Source organism: Sorex araneus, chromosome 4, assembly GCF_027595985.1.
Source record: "Sorex araneus isolate mSorAra2 chromosome 4, mSorAra2.pri, whole genome shotgun sequence".
NCBI lineage: Eukaryota > Metazoa > Chordata > Mammalia > Eulipotyphla > Soricidae > Sorex > Sorex araneus.
In genome coordinates, this window is record NC_073305.1 from 212,777,757 (window position 1) to 212,795,883 (window position 18,127).

At 52.7% G+C, this 18,127-nt stretch overlaps 1 non-coding gene across 1 annotated transcript; it reads left to right on the forward strand.

The window, feature by feature from the left end:
- The first annotated feature begins 3,188 nt into the window (after nt 1-3,188).
- On the forward strand, nt 3,189-3,353 carry LOC129404748 (U1 spliceosomal RNA). Its single transcript, XR_008630104.1, has one exon. It is a non-coding gene; the product is annotated as a U1 spliceosomal RNA (small nuclear RNA).
- Nucleotides 3,354-18,127: the final 14,774 nt, after the last annotated feature.

Consider the following 18,127-nt stretch of genomic DNA (forward strand, 5'->3'; position numbering starts at 1 on the left):
ACACACACACACACCAGAAAGCTGATTTACAAAGACAAATGAGGAGGGGAGGGAAGAGGAGAGGGAGGGATTGAGAGCCAGCGAAGAAATGACTCTGGAACGATCCCTGGCACGCTAGAGCCTCCCGCGCCCGCCCGCAGTGGGGCAGGGAAGCACGGATGCCTTCCTCTTCTCTCCGAGAGGGACTCGAGGTGAGGGCGACGCCTCTGCTCCTGCAAGCCCAGAGACAGCACTTGGCTGGCAAACGGCGACCATTTGTCACCTTTGGGGAAACGCTTGAGCAGAAGGGAAAAAATATTAGGAGGCTCTCTTACCCTAAAAGCCCCACCGTCCGGGGGATGGATCGCCTGCCAGGGCGAGAGCCGCAGGGAGCTTTTCCAGTAGTTACTTGCCCGAGATCCCCATAAATTGTCGGCTTCAGCACTCAGATGCTAGGCTGAACTTGAGGGGCCAGAGGAAGAGGCAGAAACATTAAATACATAATCCTTCAAGTGTGTCCCTTCATTTCCTGGCTTTTTTTTTTCCTCTCTAAAGAAAATCATTCCCCGCCACCCCCCCACACACTCCCTTTCTCTTTCTCTTTATTTGACATTGCACAGAGGCATTGGAGATCACCAGTGGGTTTTGATTCGACTGGCAGACCAGGAAGCTCTAAGACAGAAGGAAGTTGTGTGTGTGTGTGTTGTGTGTGTGGGGGTGGGTGGGTGGGTGGGTGGGGGGTACAGTGGGGAGTCAGCGTCTGTTCTCTGGGGTATCCATCCTCTCTCCCTCCCTGGCACACTGATCTATGTCCTGATGAGGTCATTAACCTCCACAAGCCACAGTTTCCGCATCTGTAAAATGGGTACATCACGTCTACCTCAGAGGCTGGCTGGGGAACTTATCAAGGCAGCTACGCAGAAGACTCCCAACACATGGGGGCTCTATTGTGGTTCTTTTAGTAGATTTGAATATACTTGAAATAGGTTAGTGGTGGCCAAGAAGACTCCCTGCACCCTCAGCCCCGACTCAGCACATCTAAGTCCCACCCCCTACTCATTTTCCTTCCTAGCTTGGATCGGTAACTGACACACAACATAGTCTTCTTTCTTTGTAACCATCTTTTTTTTTTCCTCCACTGGGAATCTCAACACCCTAAAGGCAAAGATCTCGATGTGCTTTACTTTCCCACCAGATGCCTGGCACAGAGTAGATGTTAAATAAATACTTGGTGACTGTGTGGGTGGCCAATTGGGCCCTTAACCCTTAGACTCTCCCTCCCTCGGGCCCTGTGAGGGCTTTTGGTTGTGAGGGTGGTCGAGCACATGACTAAGTGGTGTCCTGGCTACCCAGCACACCCAGAGATCACCATCTCTGTCTCCTCTGAGCATCTCCTGGTTGGTGGCCATCGTACCAAAGAGTCTGAGGGGGAGAGGGGGGGAGGGAGAGATAGGCAGGTAAGGCACTTACTTTAGATTCAGTTCCCCGGCACCCCATATGGTCCCCTGGGCCCACCAGGAGTGATTCCTGAGCACAGAGCCAGGAACAAGCTCTAAGCAATGTTGGATGTGACCCAACCTCCCTTCCTTCATCCCAAAAAAAAAAAAAAAAAGCTTCTCTGGAATAAGCGAAATGTCTAGTAATAATTAAAAACACCATTCATCCAATATTCCCTAGGTGCCAACTCCCCATTGTCCATATGTGTGCTTATACTATTTCCACTGAATCTTTAAAAGAATTCATTTCACGGGAGGGGAAATTGAGGCACAAGCAGTTAAGTAACTTCCCCCACACCAGCATGTGGCCAAGTTAAGGTTTTACCCCCTCCCCAGGTCACTGGGTTTCAAAACTTTTTTCTCAAGGACGAAGGCTCCAGGCCTGTAAATTCCTTCTAGAAACCCCGTTCACCAATGAGGCTTAAAGGGTGCTGGGTAGGGCTCAAAGTGACCCAAGGGACCCCCCTGGGTGAGCATCTCAGTAGCTTCTTTCAGACCTTTTGTCTCGAGACCACCAGGCCCCTCCATCAGTGCTAAATTGGTCTGGGTCAGGGGAGGCAGGAGGGAGGGTGCATTACTGCACACTCACAAAATTTCCCAGATTTTGTCACACAAGTTGCACGGGTTCCGGGGCCAGCGCTCCGCCAATGTATTCGTGGCAATGATTAGCGGGCGAGCCAGGAATGCCAGAATGTCTCTGCTGGCATAAACGGCACATTCACTTCTTGTCTGGAGCCAAATGGCAATCACTTATCCATTAAACAAACACTGACAGAGCATCTGCCCCGGGGGTGCAGGGAGAGGGTTTGGGGGTGCCTGTCATCCAAGAATCTCTGCGTCATGAGCACAGACGAACCACCGGCATTCGCTCACTCTTGGGACCAAGGAGGACAAAATACAAGGGTGTTTCGTGGGATCCGAGGGCAGGGATTACATGTTGGCCTCAAAAAGGATTAAGAAGGGGAGAGAGAGAGAGAGAGAGAGAGAGAGAGAGAGAGAGAGAGAGAGAGAGAGAGAGAGAGAAAGAGAGAGAGAGAGAGAACAGAAAATCCTCCCTCACAAAGCTAGTCCATTATTGCGATCTATCGTACTTGTGGGTTGCATCACAACCCCCCCACCTCTCCCTGGCTCTTTCCTCCCAGGCTAACAGATCCCTTTCTCTCAGCTGCTTCCTCCTTTGATTAGCCAGAATCCTTAGCTTCATGGAAATGAGAACCGGCTGGTCCAAACGATAAAGGAAACCGGAGAGATAGGATGGTGGTGAGGGCGTTTGCCTTGCACGCAGCTGACCCTAGAGGGATCTCCAGCACCTCCTAGGATCCCTGAGCGTCACTCAGCGCGATCCCTGAGCCAGGAGCAGCCTCTGAGCACCACCGGGTGCGGCCCCCAGACCTACACAAATTTTTATTTTTAAAGGCCTTTCCTAAAAGGATCTCAGAAGATTCAGAGACCACCTAGGAAGTACAAGGAACAAGGCCCCATAAAAGTCCAGAGAATGAGACCCCCATAGAGCAAAACTTGCATGTACATCCCTACACACACACACACACACACACACACACACACACACACACACACACACACACTCTTCCCATAGACACAAACTCAAGACACAAGGCACCCATGGGTGCCCATCATTCCCACGCGTGGCTCGTCGGGACTTCTCTGTGTCTCTCGCAATACCCCCAAGCAAATGCCATGTCTCAGAAAACTACACTTACCCGGCAGGGGAGATACCATGATCACGCAGGTGTTTTACCCAGGGTGCGGTTTATCCATGGCGCGCCGGGTGTGCTTGACCCCCGCGACTTCCCCAAACGTGGGGAAAAGTCAACTACAGAATTCGTGGTAGTGGAGTCACACTGCATTCACACTCCCCCCTGTGGGGGAAAAACAACAAAAAGAAAGAAAATTGTATCTTTCATGGCTTCCCCAGTGTCTCTAGGTCAGGGGGTACAGCCTTGGCACTGCGGACCCCTCAGGCCCCACCACTCTTTGTCGCGAGGGTGGTCTAATTCATTGTACTTAGTAAAATAAAATAAGGGTTGAGTGGCATCAAGAGCATGGAGCTGAGAAAGAGAGGGTGAGAAAAGGTTCCAGGACCAGTCGGCGCTCTTGCTCTCATGAAAGTGCTCCCCAGTCCTGAGGGTGCTGAGGGAGGAGAGACGGGCCATAAGCACACGGGGCAAGTTGGATGTTGGATGATTACAAGTTCCTTGGGGGAAGAAAGTCGTAGACAGTGAGTATAAAATACTGAAAACAGAGTGAGCATCTTGGTTAGGCTGGGCAGGAGGCGGTTCATAGAAGGGCCATTTGAATCATTCCGAAAGGAAGTGAAGGGGCAGGTAACTGTGCGGGGTGGGGAGGGCAGAAGGCAGGGCAGGGGCAAAGGTACTGAGGCTGGAACATGAGCGTCACTGTGTTGGGGGTTGGGGGAAAGCAGGGGAGGGTGTGGTCAATGAGAAGGCAGGGGAGACAGAGTGGAGTGAAAGGGGAGGGGAGCAGAGTCTGAGCCGCAGGGGTCAGTGGAGGTCAGAGTCCAGCTCTAAGGAATGGGTGCCCACACACAAGCAATTTAGGTCTCCATTGCTTCCCTCTAGCCGCAATGCAAAGAAGATGCCCCAGGAGAGAACTAAAAGCTGGGCAGGAGGCCGTGGCAATCAGCCAGGTAAGAACTGTGTGTTTGTGTTTGTGTGTGTGTGTGTGTGTGTGTGTGTGGTGTGTGTGTTGAGTTGGGGGAGGAGGGTGAGGGGTGTTAGACTCGCACCCAGCGATGCTCAGGGCTTCCTCCTGGCAGTGTACTCAGAAATCATTCCTGGCAGTGCTCACGGCACCGTATGGGATGCCGGGGATCCGATTCCTGCTGGCCGTGTGCAAGGCAGACGCCCTCCTCACCGTGCTGTCTCTCCAGCCCCAGAGCTGCCGTGGTCGGGACCTGAGGGGCGGCGGTGGAGCCGGAGTAGAGTCTGGGTCCTTCACAGGTGGCGGACACCTTCTGAGAAAAGCCGTGTCAGGCTTATTCGCCCGCCTTTGCCAGGGAAGTCAGAGAACCGACGTCACACCTAGTCCGAGACCCTGGAGGCACCAAACACCTCACTCGCTCAGTGGAGACCACCGACCTTCACCGAAGCGTTGCTAAGGGACGCACAGAGGCAGTCGGTGTCCCTTCTCCCAAAGATGCACGTAACACAACTGAGGTGGGTGTCGGAGACACAGAAGCCCCCAGAGACCTCCAGGTGTGGCCCGAGCAAGTCCTCCAGGTGTGGTCCTAAGTCCAGGGCACCTCGGACCCCCTCCACCTCAAAGGAACCAACAGCCAGAGCCGGGTCGAGAATTATCTGTATGTCTGACTGTCCATGTATCTAAAAACTCTCTAACACCAGCCCAGAACTATCTTCATCTTAGTTTCTTCATCTTTTCCTTTGGTACAATGGGGGCTTGGGGGACGGGAGGGTCACATCTGGAGACTTTCAGGGCTTACTCCTGGCTCTGTGTTCTGGGATCACTCCAGGTGGCGTGCCAGGGATCGAACCCGGGTCACCTTCATAGAAGGTAAACGCCCTGCCCGCTGTTCTGTCTCTCTGGCCACCTGGATAGACAGTTTCTTCTCCTCTACCCAGGTCTGCTGGCGACCAACTTGCTCAAGTCTGAACACCCAGCGGGATACCGACAACTCATCACCTCTCCTCGAGAAGCCCCTGGACCTCCGATCATGGCCGAGAAGCCGCCCCAGACACGCAAGGAAGCTGTTTCTCCTGCCAGCCGTGATGAAGTTACAACTGATTTCTCTGACTTACTTCCCAGGGCAAAATTCCAACACTCTTGGCCAACCAGCCCGATCTGTGTCCACTCACAATGGGCCGAGAATGTAGTACCGGGCAGTCTCTCACCCGCAGGTTTCGGCGGCAGACTGAAATGAAGGGAAGGGGTGGGCTTAGACGTCCAGGTGGGAACGGGATGACGGCTGGGGGAGGGGTTAGACCGATGGATTTGGGAGGGAGGGCAGCAAAACTGACAGGTACTGACAAAAAGGAATTTAAAACAAAAGCACATGCACACATACACAAGCAGCCAGGCCTGGTGGAGTCTAGACAAGCCTAAGTCATATATCATATTCAATGTGAGATACATATTGCGTTCTATCACACACACACACGTCTCTATGGAAACCTCTTTAGACATTAGCCCAGTAACTCCCACCGGCGTTGGGTGGATTTTGCCCGGGAGCAACATATGGCATCTATCTTGGGGTCCCCCTCCAGCATTTTGGGACGCAGGTTCCGTACTCGGACAAGAAGGAAAACAACGGTTTCTCACCCAGTCTGAGCTGGACACCGAGGGTGTGATGAAAAGCTCCCTCTGGACCTGGGTTCCCAGCCTGGTTCCGTTGCCTCGGAAATCACGCAGAGAACTCAGCCTCTCTAAAGCTCATCTGTGAAACGGTTGGCTGGTTGGCTTGTGGGGCCACAGCTAGCAGTGTTCGGGGTTTACTCCTGGTTCCGTGCTCAGGGATCACTCCTGGCGAGTTCAGGGGGCCATGTGGGGTTACCAGGGACTGAACCCAGGTCGTCCAGGTGCAAGGCAAGTGCCCTTCCTGCTGTACTATCTCCCCTAACACAGGACCCCTGGAGCCAGCCTCCCAGAGCAGCCCTACGTATGAGGCAAGGAAAGACATCAAACGGAGTTCCGCCCGGTGCCCACCGAGGGCAAGATTCTGTTCCGATTCCCCCAAGATCCTGCCGGCTGGAGCTGTCTAGCTCTTCATAAAAAGGCCCCATTTGCCGCCCGGCTGGTCCTACCCACCAAGGCTCCCTCCTGGTCTGTTGTGACCGCCCACCAGTGGGCCGTGAATATTTAACGGCACACAGAAGCCTGTTTCAACAGCGTGTTTGCCTTCGTAGAGCTGCAATTTCTTAATTACTCAGAGGCAGATGGACTTGGTTTCGCCAGCCAAGTGGCGGGAGATGAGTCCCAGGGTTTGGATACTGGCCCCAAAGGGGCGGCGCCATCTCAGCCAGGGGCCCTGGGGCAGGTCTCGGGGTGGGCAGGGAAGGGGCTTACCTGGCTTCATGAAAACAGGTCAAGGCTCCCGAGTGACCCAAGGATGAGCAGGAAGGAGCTGGGGGCTGTCCAGAGCCCCCATAGAGAGTGAGCGAGGAGGGAGAAGCTTGAGAAAACGGTTGACTTGTAATGATCAAACCACTTACGTGGGGCTCTCCCAGGGGGTCGCTGCGCCCTGTTTGGGGGGGTCCACAGGAACCTGGGGATAACATTAATCATGCCCGGGGGTGAGATGTGCTGTCAGGAAGTTGAACTGATGTTGGCTGCATGGCTGCATGCCAGGCCGGGGCCATGCCCGCTGTTCTGTCTCTCTGCACCCTGACCCCCACCCAGCGGGAGGTTTTGGTTTTGGTTTTTCTCTTTTGGGGGGACTCATCAGGCTGTGCTCAGCGCTTCCTTCTGGCCCTGTGCTCAGGGATCACTCGGAGCCATGGGAGATGCTGGGGATCGAACCAAGGCCAGCCTCCTCCCAGGCAAGTGCCTTAACTGGGAGGCTACGGTCCACCGCCTCCTACTCCCACCTGCTGTGGGAGTTGTAAGCTGGGAGAGACGCCTCTTGGAGTTGGCGTTTTTCAGAGATCATTCCAGAAGAAGGTCTAGAGGAGCTAGTGATGGGAGCTCATTCTCCGGGAGGATTCTCAGACTCATCCCGCCTCACAACAGCTCCTGGGAGTGGGGACTATCACAGACCTCCTTTCCCGAAACAGAGAGGGCCCGGGGTCACTCAGCCAGCGGGCAGCAAGGCCTGGCAGAGGCCCAGGGAGTGTGGGGGCAGCACTTGGGCCCGGAAAGGCTCGGTTTTCATCATCTCTGTTGGGGCAGGTTTCTGCTGAGGTTCAATTTTGTTACACACACACACACACACACACACACACACACACACACGCACACACACACACTCAATGCAAGTATGAGTTCTGCTGAGGTTCAATTTTGTTACACACACACACACACACACACACACACACGCACACGCACACTCAATGCAAGCATAAGTATCACGAATATAGTGTTGAATGGAAGAAATGAAGCACATTTCCAAGCACAGCCAGATCCTCTCCTAGCTGCTTCTCCCTAGACCTTTGTCCACTCCTTTCTTTTTTTTTTTTCTTTTTGGGTCACACCCGGTGATGCACAGGGGTTACTCCTGGCTCATGCACTCAGGAATTACTTCTGGCGGTGCTCAGAGGATCCTATGGGATGCTGGGAATCGAACCCGGGTTGGCCACATGCAAGGCAAATACCCTACCCGCTGTGCTATTGCTCCAGCCCCTCGTCCACTCCTTTCTTGACTCGTCCACTTGACAACCCCAGGGCTTGCTTGAAAGGGGCCCAGCCCCACAGCTTCCAGAGTGGGTTCCGGGGTCCCGGTTAGAGACCCCTTTGCAGAACGGGGTGACAACCCACCTGATCTCAGAAACATCAGCCCCACGCCCCGGGGGAGATGCCCGAGGCTCTTGATCAGAGAGAACCCTGAGGCCGTGAGGAAGGGCGACTTGGATGAGTTTCAGACCCTGACTTGGGAAACTGGGGGTCTCGCCTCCCCCCATGGGCTCATGTCACGGAATGGGAGTGTCGCACAACACTGGGTGAAAGGTCTCCGCATGTCACTGTCATTGTCACTGCCGTCCCATTGTTCATCGATTTGCTCGAGCGGGCACCAGTAACATCTCCCAATGGACCAAAAATGGATTCAAAGTCAAATACGTGCTAAATCGGAGATATTTCTGACAGCACTTCCCCACGTCTTATTTACCTCTCGGGTGCCAAGGGGTCGCAAGTGGGCAAGCTTCGAGAAGCCCTGAATTCAAAGACTGTTAATTTAGCAAGTGTGGAAGTGGTCCAGTGGACGCATAAAAGATGACACTCTAAGGTTCTGCTTTCTCCAGGGATACATTGAAAGAAAGAAGGAGAGAGACAGAGAACAGAGAGACAGAGAAAGACAGAGACAGAGAGACAGAGACAGACAGAGACAGAGAGACAGACGGAGACAGAGAGACAGAAACAGAGATGGACAGAGACAGAGAGACAGAGACAGACAGAGACAAAGAGAGACAGAGAGACAATCTATAGGTTAAAACTGACTTTAGAAACAGCACAACTGATTGCAACATATGGTCCTTGTTTGTTTCCTGATTCAAACAGACTGGGGGAAGGAAGGGGGGAGGGCGTAGCGGGAAGCGGGAGAGGGAGAGGGGAGTGAGCATGGGAGACCAGGGGAAGTAGGTGCGGGAAATATCCTCTTGGCGGGCAGGTGTGAGATGGGGGTCGATGGCTGTGGGGTTTGTGACGCCCCCTCCTCTTTCATAGACACAAGCTGAAATGCTTACAGATGAAATCATTCAATTCTGAGATTTGCTTCAAAATAACGGGCAGGGGAGAAGAAGGGGGAGAGAGGAGGAGGAAACGCAAAAATGATTCATTCCCAGAGTTTGGTGATGGTCATGACATTCATACATTGGGGAGGGCGGGGGGCCACCCCAGAGGTACCCAGGAAATATTTCTGACTCTGTGCTCAGGGGAATCCATGTGGTGCCAAGGGTAGATTCAGGAGGGGCCGTGAGCAAAGCAAGAGTCTTAACCCCGGTACTATCTCTCCAACCCCATGACATAAGGTTCTCAGGGGCCTGGCAGTGCCAGGGGTCACACTCAGGGCCTTGCACCTGGCAGGTAGATGCTCCACCTTTTGCATGGCTATGCACGAAAACTCAGCTTGCAGCATCCACATCAAAGGGTTTTTATTAGCGCTGACACAGACTCGAAATCCAAACCAACAGATGTGTAAGGAAGAAAATGTCCCACCTGGTGTTTGCTTTACAATACCCCAGAAAAGTATTGACATGTTTCAAGCACTCTATTTTTTGGTGTTTTTTTTTTTCCGCTATGCTTGAAATTCTACAATGCACAACTCTGTAAATCATAGTGCCTTAATTTAAGAAAAGAAAAAAATTTTTAAATACATCAAGTATCATCTTCTGTGGAGGGGGGTCTCTCCTGGCCATGCTCAGGGGTCACCCCGGGCTCTGCACTCAGAAATCATGCCTGGTGAGCTTGGCAGACCATAGGGATGTCAGGGGGTGAGCCTGGATCAGGCACGTGCAAAGCAAGCACCTCCCCGCTGAACTCTCTCTCCAGCCCAGAGCATTCTGTCTTAATGTGTTTGCTTAGGCAATGTGCTTGGCAAGGGGGTAATGTTATATTGGTGCTTGGGAAGACCGTTTCTCCAGCACACCCCGCACTAGCCGTCCCTCCACTGCCTCTGAGTCCCTCGTGCCCCCCTCCCCCACACACCCCTGTAGTAGATTCAGCTCTATAGAAAGAGTCTCAGGGACTTCTCATATCCATCGTTTATTCCCTTACTGTGCTGGCATTTTGTTTGTTTGTTTTTTTCCTTGTTGTTTGGGTTTTCGAGCCACACCCAGTGATGCTCAGAGCTTACACCTGGCTCTGCTCTCAGGAACCACTCCCAGAGGTACATCGGGGACCACCTGGGAGGCAAGAGCTCAAACCCAGGTCAGCGGTGTGCAAGGCAAGCACCCTCCCCGCTGTACGATAGCTCAGCGTTACCGTGCTAGTTCTAACTTGAATATCTAAATTTTGAAAGGGACTCAAGAGGATGGAATCTGTCACGACTGGGGCCAGAGGGATAGGACAGCAGGAGGGCGCTTTCCTTGCACGCGGCCAACCCGGGTTCGATCCCCGGCATTCCATATGGCCCCCCGAGCACCGCCAGGAGTGATTCCTGAGTGCAGAGCCAGGAGGAAGCCCTGAGCACCGCCGGGTGTGGCCAAAAGAAGTGGATCTGTCACGACAACCACGGGTTGCAAGGCAGCGTGGATGTGTCTGCATCTGTTCTCTCTACTTTCCTGCTGCAAACTTGCTCGCTTATACAGGGAAGCAGGGGGCTTGTGCCCAGACTCACAGAATGCCTGCCCGCCTGGGACTCTGCATTTACCAGCCTTGGAGACCCTCAGCAGCTGACTTGCCTCCTGCTTTCATGCCCTCATCTGTCAACTGGGGGTGAAAATGCAGTTGTTTGGTGTTTGGGGATCTTTTTTTTTTTTCAGCATTGTAGCTCCAGGGGTCAAGCTCATGTGTGACTCTCCGAGTTTACTCTCCAGCTCTGCAGAAGCCCCCTCTGCCCTCCTTCATCCCCCTCCCACTGAGAAATGCCAGCGGGTGATTCTGGCACCTCAGAGTCCTGTAAGTGATGAAAAATAAGAGAGAAGGGGCTGAAGCAATAGCACAGCGGGTAAGGCGTTTTCCTTGCATGTGGCCGACCTGGGTTTGATTCCTAGCATCCCATATGGTCCCCTGAGCACCGCCAGGGGTAATTCCTGAGTGCACAGCCAGGAGTAACCCCTGTGCATCGCCAGGTGTGACCCAAAAAGAAAAATAAGAAAGAAAATCCATGTCCACGGTAGCTTTCTTGGCAGTAGCCCCAAGCTAGAAACAATGAATCCTCCACCGACATGTGAGTGGATAAATGAGGCGGTGGCCAAACACCACCATAGGAATATTACTCTCTAGTGAAAAAAGAAGGAAGGTGTGTGCCACAAAAATGAATGAATCTGAAAATAGTTATTCTCTAAAGTTAACCAGACCCTTCCCCCAAATTAGCTCATCATCTTAAATGATGCAAACACATCTATGGTGGCAGGAAGCAGCCAGCCCGGGATGTCTGCAGGGGGAGCGACATGGTGTGGGCAGGAAGGACACAGAGGAGCAGGGAACACTGGGCTCTTTCCCTTGACTGGTTTCATTCTCACACATGTCAAAGCGCATCACAGCGAGCACTGTCACCAAGCAGTTTGTGGTACATCGACTGTAGTCCCATAAAGATGTTACACGGAAAAGGTAAACAGCCCAGGAAGTCGTCAGAATGAAACAAGGGAATCCACGTAGAATGGGACCAATGCCCTTATGTGCTGGGGAGATAGTGAAGGGGGTGCATTCTTTTTTTTTTAATCACAGATACTACCTTTATTTTATTTTTTGGCTTTTGGGGTCACACCTGGTGATGCTCAGGGGTTACTCCTGGCTCTGCACTCAGGAATTGCTCCTGGCGGTGCTCGGGAAACCCTATGGGATGCCAGGTATAGAACACGGGTCAGCCTTGTGCATAGCAAACGCCCTCCAGCCTCCAGCAAACTATGGCTCCAGCCCCTCAGTGATGGTTTTGGGGAGCATGTGAATTAGCAGGCAGGCCAGTGCCTCCACCCTTCCCTGAGGAGGCACCCAGGCTTCTCCGAGAGGCAACCACCCAAGCAACTGCAGATATTATATTAAAGTAAGAAACCTGAGTATGGGGAGAGAGAAAGCAGGGCAGCCTTCTTGGAAGAGGAAATCTAGCAGTGAAGGCCTGGAAAACGAGGAGGACGTGGTCACGAAGAGTCTGAAGAAGAATGTTCCAACGAGCACAGCATGTGCAAAGGCACTGCGAGCAGGACCCCGACCGGAAGCGCACACGGTCCTTATGGGAAGGGCCCACAAGGGGCAGGAGTGAGCGCCAGCCACCTTCATCGGGACAAGTGCGCACCGTGGTCGGCACGAGCGAGACTCCGCCCTGTGCATGCGCCATGAGTCTGATTCCATCTTACAGAGACGGAAACTGGTGCATGAGCGGTTCAGCCTCATCCAAGATCCCACAGCTGCTGAGGACGGCAGGGAACCTTCCAGAGCCAGCCTGGAGGATTCCAACTGACAACCATCCCTAACACGCTAGCACCCAGCAGAGGATCTGAGAGGTTTCGCAAGTACGAAGGAGGTGTGACAGGAGACCCAGAGCCACACGCTGTCTTTTGCCTTCCTGGAAGGAGAAGGATGAAGCGAGTCCTGGAATGGCTTCTCTCATCGACATCCGTGCGGCATGTGCCTGTGGCCAGTAGGAGCTATTGGCCAGTAAGGGCTGTGGCCAGTAGGGGCTGTGGCTCCCTCCAACTGGTGGAAAAAGTCAGGATCGGGCAAGTTAAGGAACTTGTCCAGAGTCACGCGGTTTGGGAGTCTGACTCCAAAATTCAGCAGCTGTCCTTTCTGCAAAGGCAGTTCTGTCCAGGGAGCGTGTCGCCATAGGTTTCTTTTGCTTGGGTTTGTTTTTTTGCTCTTTGGGTCATACCCGGCGATGCTCAGGGGTTGCTCTTGGCTTATGCACTCAGGAATTACCCTGGTGGTGCTCAGAGGACCCTAATAGGATGCCAGGGATCGAACTCGGGTCAGCCGCGTGCAAGGCAAACGCCCTCCCCGCTGGACTATCTCCCCAGCCCCTTGTTGTTGGTTTCTTATCACGCTCGCTCTCCTAAACTTCCGCAGGCCTCAGAACATCCGTTTTCCCTTCCTGGGCCCTTTCCTGGCATCCGGCAGATCGGCAGAAGGTCACAGTGCCCGTAACGGACACGGAAGGACATCCAGCTCCTTGAACCTGGGTGTCAGAATCCCAGGACACGGCTCTCGGTCAGTACCTCTCTCCGATTGAATTAACACGGCTTGCCGCAATCCCTCTCCGGCCGTTTGAATGGGATAAGTGGCTAATTTGATTGGGTTCAATGAGATGTAAATGATTGGATTCAATAAACAGCCTGGGAGTGCCTCCCTCCCCCGCGCTGACCTTATTCCTCACTGGAGGTGCCACGCTCTGCCCAGGAGCATGTCGAGGGCACACAGGCGCCTTGTTTGTACCTGGCTGATGACTGCCCGGAGCGGCCCTTCTCCGAGGAAACCTTGAGACCATGAACTCCACCTGCTGCCCTCCTGGGACATCAGTGCGCCTCATCGCCCCAAATTCCTCCCCTCAAATGGCAGCCTTGGGGTGCCCGGTCCAAGATTCCGGTCCCAGCGGGTGACACGCCGGTTTTTGACCAGTGGACAGGACTGTGACACTCCTGGAGGGGTAGGGGTTGGGTATGGGGTGATCCATGGAGTGATTCATCCCTGAGAACAAGGACTGGGATTGAGATCACTGTAGCACTGTAGCACTGTCGCCCCGTTGCTCATCGATTTGCTCGAGCGGGCACCAGTAACGTCTCCATGGTGAGACTTGTTGTTACTGTTTTTGGCATATCGAATACACCACGGGGAGCTTGCCAGGCTCTGCCGTGCGGGCCGGATACTCTCGGTAGCTTGCCGGGCTCTCCGAGAGAGAGGGAGGAATCGAACCTGGGTCGGCCACGTGCAAGGCAAACGCCCTACGCGCTGTGCTATTGCTCCAGCCTGGGGTTGAGAAAAGGTCTCCAAAGAAAACTATGGACACCCAGGTATATTTTCACTTCAGACAAACAGTATATGATATTTACTGCAAGTAGATCTCCAGTTTTGCACGGGACATATACTTCTGTTTTAAGGTGTTCGTTATTCATCTGAAATTTAAGTTTACCTTAAATTTAAGCCTGTGTGTGTGTGTGTGTATGTGTGTGTGTGTGTGTGTGTGTGTGTGTGTGTGGTTCCAGGGTTCAAATCCAGGGCCTAACAAATGCAATGGCAAGTGCTTTACTGTTGAGCTACATCCCCAGAGACATTTTTCTCAAATTTTCATTAGCTAAATCTGGCATTTTTAGATCCAAACAAATATGGACAGATCAGTCAGCCTCAAAACACAGAGACCTTCCTAGTAAGGGTGCAGGGTGGATTCTAGACTCAGCGCGGTGAGACTCGTGCGAGTACCCAGCTCCCGCTGACCAAGTCCCCGTGTTCTCCGGTATAAGGAGGACCGTGATAAGACCTGCAACTTAGGGCTTGCGCGAGTCACTACGTGTAATATGTCAAGTGGGCTAATGTATGCAAATTGCCTGTAGAAAGTGCTTGGCTCAGAGCAAACACGACATAAGAGATGGTGATGATGATATTGATTATGAAGAGGAAGAGGATGATAAATATGAAAGTGAGCGCCCCTGCCACTTCCTGTTAATCCCAGAGACAGCCCCCATCTGATAGCGTATGTTTCCTCCATGGGACTCAGAGGCCGGACCCCACCCCCCTCTTAGTTATGCTCTTTCAGCCATTACTCTTGCTTCATGCCTGCACGCCTGTCACATGCCCAGGACTTAATTAATATTTGATGGGAGAAAGAACGGAAGGAAGAAGGGAGGGAGGGAGGGAGGGAGGGAGAGAGAGGGGGGAGGGAGGGAGGGGGGAGGGAGGAAGGAAGGAAGGAAGGAAGGAAGGAAGGAAGGAAGGAAGGAAGGAAGGAAGGAAGGAAGGAAGGAAGGAAGGAAGGAAGGAAGGAAGGAAGGAAGGAAGGAAGGAAGGAAGGAAGGAAGAGACGGCAGGAAAGGAAGAGAGGGCCTCGATGAGGGCCAGCTGAGAAGCTTCTGTCAGGGATGTGAGAGTTGAATGTGGCCAGAAGGAAGGGGTTTGGGGCTACGTGGAGTTTGAATCCCTGCAATGACCGATGGTCTGAGACCCCGAGAACATTCTGGAACATCGTGCAGGAGACCTCACCAGAAGAGATCTAGGTGTGGAGAGTCTGAAAGATAAAAGGATGGACATGGCCCCGTGGGTGCGGGAGGAAGCAAGGACCCTGGGGAGAAGTAGCCTGAATGAAGGGCCGTAGTTCCTGGACCTGACAGGGAGGGAAATGAAGCAGAGCACAGGACGGCAGAAATACAGTCCTAGGAGAAATGAACAATCTTGGTGCAGGGACTGAGTGAAAAGTGTGAGGAAGCCGGTAGGAGGGGGGAGTGGTGGGGGACAGGGGGAGGTGAGAAGTGGTGACTGAGGGCTCTGAAGCTCCCTCACACACCCCCAGATGCATCTTATTTATTATTATTATTTTTTTTTATTAGTGAATCACCGTGAGGTACAGTTACAGACTTACAAACTTTCGTGCTTGCGTTTCAGTCATACAGTGGTCGAGTGCCCATCCCTCCACCAGTGCCCATTCCCCACCACCAATGGTCCCTACATCCCTCCCACCACCCCCACCCCGTCCCCTCCACCCCGCCCCGCCTCTGTGGCGGGGCATTCCCGTTTGCTCCCTCTCTCCTTTTGGGTGTTGTGGTTTGCAATAGAGGCATTGAGCGGCCATCGTGTTCGGTCTATGGTCTACTTTTGGCACGCCTGATGCATCTTCTTTCTTCAACATGGCAATAGAAGAGAAACCAAACCAAAAGAGATAACTAAAATAAAACGGCGTGAGGGGAGGGGAAGGGGGTGAGTATTTGTTCTCAGTCAGAAACCTGTGCAGATGAAAAAAGGTTAGTGACAGGCAAAAGCATAGGAGGGCCCAACTCAGAAGTATTGAATGAACAGTGTGACCGGTATGGTGATGGGTGCATGTCAGAATGATGCGTCTGAAGGCTACGAGTGGGGGAGAAAAACAACCCAAAAATTGTAGTAAGAATCTACACTGCCTCACTTTTTTTTTTTTTTAAGCACAGAGGGTAGGCCTTGCAAACGGTGGACTCAGGTTCAATTCCTCTGTCCCTCTCGGTGAGCCAGGCAAGCTACCGGGAGTATCCCGCCCACACGGCAGAGCCTGGCAAGCTCCCCGTGGCGTATTCGATATGCCAAAAACAGTAACAACAAGTCTCACAATGGAGACGTTACTGGTGCCTGCTCGAGCAAATCTATGAGCAATGGGATGACAGAGCCATAGTGTTACAGTGCTTCTTTTTTTTTTTAACTTTTTGGGTCATACCCGGCGATGCTCAGGGGTTACTCCTGGCTCTGCACTCAGGAATGACTCCTGATGGTGCTCAGGGGACCATATGGGATGCTGGGAATTGAACCCGGGTTGGCCACATGCAAGGCTCTCCCCGCTGTGCTATCGCTCCAGCCCCCTGCCTCACTTTTTCAACTGTGGGGTCAACAGTCACAAACAACGTTGTAACTGTGTCTCTTGCTGTGATTCGATTTTTAAAAAATTAAATTTTAAAAAATAAATAAAAGTTGAACCTAATTAAAAAATAAATAAATTAGAACCAAATTGTGGGTCATGACTCCACCTGGGGCAAGCATGACTGACAGGGGTGAGGGTGGAGAGTTGTGAAAACCGTAGCCATGGCCCAAGGTTTCTGGATGCACAATGAAGTGCATCCAGCTGTCTCTAGCAACGCGTGCTCGGGTTAGTGTCTTGGGTGGAAAGGGCTGGCGGTGGCACCGAGGGCTGGAGCCAGAGGTCCTCCCACCCCGCCCCTCCAGCTCTTGTCCCCTCAGCTCTGGCCGCTGTCCAGAGTCCCCAGATGGAAAGGACCTGGGTCCTCACATTGGCCCGGGACCAGCTCCCCGGGCCACCAGACGCCTGATGGGCACCTGGAGAATACAAGCCCTAGAGCCGGGCAGACATAGCGAGCACTGCCTTTGGGGGGCGGTCACTGAGTGCTGGGTTATCAAATCTGCCAGTTCACTTGGCTTGGATTTAGTTGTTGGTGTTACAGAAAACTTCTGGGGACTCCCACCCCCGAGTGGCCTAAGCAGATCGCAGGTGGCCAGAGCTCACTGGGCGGGGAAGGGCCAGCTGCTCAGCCTGCAAGCAGGGCTGGGTGGGCGGCATATCCCGCACAGCTCAGGGGCTGTGCCTGGCTCTGTCCTCGGGAGTGACCCCCGGTGGTGCCTGGGGGGTTCTCTGGGGTCCCTGGGATCAAGCTTGGTGGCTGCATGCCAGGACTGGTCGAAGCCCAGTAAGGCTGACAACTGAGTGATAAACGAAGGTAGAAGCACAGGCTGACTGGGTGCCTGGGGCTGTTTCCTGCTGCCACAGCCCAGGGGGTTGGGGTGTTGTTGGGTTGGGGTTTGTTTGGGTTTTTTTTCATTTGTTGTTGTTGTTGTTTAGTGCCCATGCAAATTCCTTTTGGAGTAATTATCTACATAATCCAGAGGCTGCAGTCTGATTTTCAATAACAATGTGGAGAACTTCTCATCTCTTTTTCACTAAGCCGAACAATAATAATAATAATAATGAAATGCCTTACTTTCCAAACGCCTTTATGGCCATTGTTCCATTTTATTCTGTCAAGGCCCTGACAAAAGTAAGACTTACGGCTTTCACTTTATAGATGGGGGAGAGAAAAAAAAGTAAAAGCAAGAAAGCAATCGAGAGGAAATGCAATTTGCCCAGCTGTGCAAACCCATGGCTTCTCTGGGAGAACACAGGATTTCAGTCTTTCGTTCCCCTTCTCAGATATCAGGGGTCTTGGCTAAGGGGACTGGAAAAATTGCCCGTTGGCCTGGGCCATTCAGAATCACTGAAGATTGGATCTTTGTCCAACTTGCTAAATCTTCTCTCCAATCACCTGAACTGAACGTTTGGAAATTGTCCTGCATTTCTCCTTGCCTTTTGCACTCTATGACTCATGTACTGGCCACCTGAGCCACATATCCGCAAACCCAGTCCCCAGCCCTTCCCACTTTCCTTCTATATCAGTTCTAGAAACTTCTTTTTTTTTTTTTCTTTTTGGATCACACTCGATGATGCTCAGGGGTTACTCCTGCCTCTGCACTCAGGAATTACTCCTGGTGGTGCTCAGGGAACCATATCGGATGCTGGGACTTGAACCTGGGTTGGCTGCATGCAAGGCAAACGCCCTACCCACTGTGCTATCACTCCAGCTCCAGTTCTAGAAACTTCTGGCCTATCTCCAGGACATTCACCAGAAACC